We start from the raw sequence: 6,000 nt of genomic DNA on the forward strand, positions 1-6,000 counted from the left end.
TCCCCTGCTTTGCTCTGGGCTAGGAGGAGACAGTTGCATTTGAAACATATGACCTAGAAATCAGAAACATGTGTCTCTGAAATGAATGGTAGGCAATTCTGAAAGAAAGAGAAAGAAAGAAGAGATGGAGGGAGAAGGAAAGGAAAAAAGAAAGACTGATAGAAAGAGAGAAGACAGAAAAGAGAGGGGGAGGGAAGGGAAGGAAGGAAGACAGAAAGACAGACAGGAAGAAAGAAAGAAAGAAAGAAAGAGAGAGAGAGAGAGAGAGAGAGAGAGAGAGAGAGAGAAAGAAAGAAAGAAAGAAAGAAAGAAAGAAAGAAAGAAAGAAAGAAAGAAAGAAAGAAAGAAAGAAGGAAAGAGGTACCATTGTTTTAGGATTTGGAGAGCTTGGGTCTGGTGCTTCCTTCTAGGTTTAATCATCTCTAGGGACTCGGGCAAGCCATTTCTCTCTCTCTCTCTCTCTCTCTCTCTCTCTCTCTCTCTCTCTCTTTGCTATGGTTTGCTCTGGAATTGCCTCTGGAGCCTCAGATACTTCCCAGAGCTCACCACATCACCCATGGCAAAGTTCAGAAGCAGCTTGCACTGTGCTGGGATGCAGATGTCATGACCTTATTGTATGGGGGAGGCATAGGCAAAGTCACTTTCAAGTTCTCTGGGACCAGGTTGTGCCTGATCTCAGGGTGCCTGTGGTGGCAGTTTCAATTTGTGCTATCACGGTCCCTCTGAGCGAGCTTGGATGGGCACTTATATTTCTTAACCGATAGTGCAGTTTCAGGAAGCATGCTCATAGTGACAACAAGCTTTCTGGCTGCTTCTAAAATGCAGGAAACATGCCTAGATGATGAAAAGTGACTAAGGTGTACAAATAGTTAATACTTCTCATAAAACAATGGTAGCAATAACTAACTTCTTAGTGCTGAAGTGTTTTCTAGGTGCCAGGTACCATGTTGAACGTCCTGTACATTGTCTCTCTATACCCCTTGACACTTCTCATGTGCTATCCACACTCTGAGCTGGAACAGTCCCTGTCTCTCCCTCCATCCCTCCCTGCCCACACTGCACACTGTTCATTTTTTCCCACTGAGCCTTGTCTTGTCAAATACCTTCTCAGCTTCTTTGTTCGCTTTTCTTTTCAGATTCACCCAGCCAGTCATCATCAGCAAAGGCTCTCCTGCTGACACCTACCCCTTTCTTGAGGATTAAGAGATGGGTGGAACACCCCAAGCACCTTGGACTTCTCACAGGTGGAAAGCTCGGCCATCATGAACAGCAAGGCCAAGCACAACACAGAGACCCTATTAGTGCTGTGAAGCAGAGGTGGCTGTGCTGTGTGAGCTTCAGGGGACTGTGGTGACCTCGTCAAGAAAGCTCCTCTGCCCTGTGTGTCCCCACAGACAGCAGGGGCAGCCCCAGAACTGATAATTCTATCTTGTAGGAGGGCACACCTGCTAAAGAACACCAGAGGGGACCACAGGGCTGTGAGCAAACACACAAAATTATTTTCAGGCAAACAATTTAGCCTAGTGTCCTCAGTGCCTGGCATTAATATATTTGTACATCAGCAAGTCCTTAATAAACACAGTCTCTCTTGTCCTGTGGAAACATCCTGTGAATAGGGAACAGGACACCCACTTCTGCTGACTAATCATTTTCTTTCTATGGGGTGCCTGTTGCTTTTTATAAATGACTTTAATTTGCAGTACATTATGTCTCTGTGTGTTTCTTGCCTCTAACTCCCCATGCAATATTTTGTGTCTGTTCCCACGATAGCTTAACTGTCTAACCTTTTCAGAGTGGTGTGTGTGTGTGTGTGTGTGTGTGTGTGTGTGTGTGTGTGTATGTGTTGGGTGGCATGCATATTGTTGGTAACACTAGCAACTTATTTACTTTTGTCATTTCCAAAGCACTGCACCCCACTCACCATCTTTCTCATGTGTTTTGTAAGTACAGGTGCCTCATCAATCTCAGTTACATTTGCTTTGTGCAAATCTGGCCACTGGGTGATGGAGCATGAGGAGTCAAAGCTGTTTGGGGGAAGGTGAAACAGAGGCTGACTTAGGCTAGGGTCAGTAGGTCACTGTGGGAGCAAGACAAGGCCACTGATCAGATTTGGATCTGCCACAAAGAGAATTCCCTTCAGATATGCACCAAGAGCTTTCCCCCAGAAAACACCAAAGCCTTACGCTTATCAAGGTGATGTGGCTCAGCTTGTCTCAGTCCCAAACCACCACGAAGTCCGGCCTGAGTAGGGGAGCGTGGGCTTGGAAATTCCTAGCAACCCAATGGTGATAAAGACCAAACACAGGCATCTTGTCATCTTTGGAGAGCGCTCAGTTCCATGCTTCAAACTGGAGTCTCCCATTTATTCCAGCATTTTCCTCAACTGTTTTCTAACCATTCCCTGGTGATAGCAGAGACCATTCTTCCTGAGCCTCTCTCTAGACCCTCTCAGCAGATACCGCAAAACAGTCTCTCCTCACAGTAGACCTCAACCTCTGCCCTGGTGCAGGCCTACTCAAAATGCCCAGGTCTGCTGAGATGCAAAACTAGGAGATGTTCTCCACTGAGTTTATGCCTTTTAGCAGCAAATAAGCTAGCATCTGCAATACAATGGGACTAGAGTTCCCGGATACTGGAACCAAAGGTCTGGATCCCCCCCCCAGAAGTTCTCTAACAGAATATTATTGGCTCCCGACATTAAGGAAAGAAACAACAAATGTTTATTGAACACCTACTGTGTGAGAAGTCCTTTACTTGCACAGCCTCAGTGATCTTCACTAGGAAATCTCAAGAGGTAGATGCTGTGATTGTGCCCATTTAACAGATAAGGAAACTAGGACTCGGAGCAATGATGTCTTTTTACCCCATGGCACACTGCTTGTGTAATCTTGGCTGGCTTTTGCTCTGTTTCGTGGCTCTGTCTAGTATAGGCAGTTCAGCTTCTGAGTGGTGGAGAAAAAACACTGCACAGAGAGCCAGGTGCTTTTGTACACTCAGCTTCATCTGAGGACCAAAGATTAGCTCCTAGTGTCTAGATGCAATTGGCTCTGCCTTTGGCTAGTCTCTCAGGCCACTGGCTCTCCAGGCCAGCCAGCTGATACTCCACCCTACTGAGAAGAGGAAGCCCATGCATTCATTCAATCGTTTCCACAGTGGTCACTCAACATGCTACCATCACTCACACACATGGGCACTGCAGGAAGATGGCAGCTCTCTGCTCATACCAAACAGACAAACACAATCTCACTGTTAAAAGGCCTCTATTTACATTGCTATCATAACACATAGCCACAAATTAAACCACTTGAAACAACTGTCGCTGTGGTGGCAGGTCCAGGAGGCAGGTCCTGTGGGTGGCAGGTTCAGGAGGGCTCACCTGGTTCCCTGTTCAGACTCAAACAGGCCAAAATCAAGATGTCAGTTATCTGGCTCTTCTGGAGAGTTCAGCTCACTGAGGTAGTACAGAACCCAGGGTTTGACAGATGGTGGAGCTCCTATTTCTTTCTAACTGGCAACTTCCTTCTCTCTTTTTTTTTTGGGGGGGGGCTGCCTGTACTCGCACTTTTATAACTCCTGCTCCCTGCCAGCTCCTTCTCAAGCTCTGGCTTTTTGTGCACCACTCTTTTAAGCGTTGTGTCCATTTGATCACTCTGAGTAACCTAAATAGCCATTCTATAACCACATGGCCAAAGGTACTCACTGGACCTGCTTAATACCAGTGGGCTCTGATCTAAGTGCTGACTATAGTTCAATCAACAAAACAGACCAAAGTCTCTGGCCTCTGGGAGCTTATATTTTTTAAGAAAAAGATACCAATGAAATGGAGGCATAAATGCATAGTGTGTGTGTGTGTGTGTGTGTGTGTGTGTGTGTGTGTGTGTGTCTTATTTAGCCATAAAGGAAAACACAATTCTGACATTTGTGGGATGGCCAGAACTGAAAATAATGTTAAGTGAAATAAGGCAGTTCTACAAAACAAATACTGCACATTTCTTCTCACAAATGAAAGAAAGCCAATCTGGGTTTCAGGGGGTGATAGTAAAAGCTATGAAATAAGAGGGAGAAATCACGGAGCCAAGGAAGGGTGTTCCAGGTGACCCTTCTCAGACACACTTTGAGGGAGGGGGTGAGAAGATGCAGCACCAATGACTCAGGCACTGGGAGTCAGTGAGTAGCAGAACGTGCTGCAGACTTGTTTATTAAGGAAGTTACCCCTGCCTATATACTCCCTCCCAAGATCCTATTGGCTCAGGTGGCTGACTCTGCTGTGTTGTCTTTTCCTCATTGGTGTCTCTGGTCAGGTGTCTCTTCATTAACAGTCTCTGGGGTAGGGGCAGGCTTGGCTCAGGAAGGAAGTGCCTGCCATGCATGCTTATGCAGGCTGGCCTGGGCACCTGAGGCTTGGGTAGACTGGCCACAGTTTCTCCTACAGAAGGGTAAGAAGAAAGCAGGGAAGAGAGACAAGAGCATTTGGAGTAACAAGTTTGCACCTACAGATACTTGTCTTTTCGGTCCTGTGTGTCAGGGCTCTGAGGCCTAGAGGCTTCACAGACTGACATCCAGCTGACAGCTGGCCTTCACCCACTGAACCTGCTGGAATCATGGAGGATGCACTCCTAAACCTCATGTAGGCAGCAACCATCCTGCAAGTTCAGCTCCCTGCCAGGCAAGACTCTCCACAGGATAGCTGGAGTGTCCCCACTATAGCCTCTGGCTTCCTCCAGACCAGATGAATCTCTGGAGGTACGAATACTAATTTACCTCTGAAAACTGAGGTACATCTACATATGCACACTATTCTTTTCCTTAGAGACCCAAGTTTGTGTGAATTTTTCCTGGAAAAGTGAATGAAAGTTTATTTATCACAGGTAGGGCACTAATAGACCAAAGAAATGAAGCCATCCAAATCTAGCTTGGTTAATGAGTTTAAATTGGGAATATTCATAAATGTTCACTTAGGGGAGAGTTTACCACCAAAGAACAGGTTTTCTTCCCCAGTAACTGTTAATTAATTGCCTATACGACCCACATGATGGCGGGGGCCTCATGACCCCCACCCCTTGATGGAACATTAATGGGTTCAGTCTTGTGCAGATCTCAAGGAGGTAATCATAGTTGCTGATAATGACGATGGCTATGTCACATTGGGAGAACAGCATGCCACCTTACCAAGTCACCCCACCCTGTCTCCCCCAGTAAGAAAGGCCAGCACAAGACTGTGGATACAAAGAAGTAGGTGTCATGGAGGCCATTGGAGTGCAATGAGGCCTAGTACCACCAAAGGCTTCTCCAAAGATGAGCTGTTTGATGCTCGTGTCTTCATGGTCAACAGTTCTTACAGACAATGTATCTAAGAGAAGAAGTGGCTGTGTCTTGGACAGATATTGGGGAGAGATGAGAACAGACCATGAGTAGATTCTCCCTAAGTCCCAGGCTGACTGTGCATCTCCACCACTCTCAAGTTCCCTTCAGTCTCATCCTCTTTGCTTTCCTGGTTGACTCAGGGCTCGAGTCTCAGGCCCCAGTGTCCCAAACCTTCTTCTTTCCTTAAGTCCAAGTCTCCCCACCTAGCATGTTGTCTCTCTTCTCTACTTTCCAAACATCAGCCATACTGAGACCCAATTCAGGCCACCCTTTTTTGGGAGAAGCTTGCTGATGTCATTTGGATAGAAAATGCCCCCCACAGGCTCATGCATTTGAGCACTTCCTCTGAGATGGTAGTGCTGTTTCAGGCTGTTGTGCAACATTGGGGAATATGACCTAGCTAGCAGAAGTAGGTTGCTGAGAGCGAGACTTGAAGGTGATTTTCTGGTTCTTCGGGACTTTCTCTTTTCCTGAGCCTTCAAGATGTGAACAAGCACTGCTAAAAGCTTTTACCACCACAGAATGAGTGCATTCCAGCTGTCATGAGAGACAGTCCCCTGTAAACTGAGAGCTGAAATCACTTCTCCTGCCCTTATGTTGTCTGTCAGATACTTAGTTAGAGAGTAACTAATCCTG

The sequence above is a fragment of the Cricetulus griseus genome, chromosome 3 (genome assembly GCF_003668045.3).
Source record: "Cricetulus griseus strain 17A/GY chromosome 3, alternate assembly CriGri-PICRH-1.0, whole genome shotgun sequence".
NCBI classification, from domain to species: domain Eukaryota; kingdom Metazoa; phylum Chordata; class Mammalia; order Rodentia; family Cricetidae; genus Cricetulus; species Cricetulus griseus.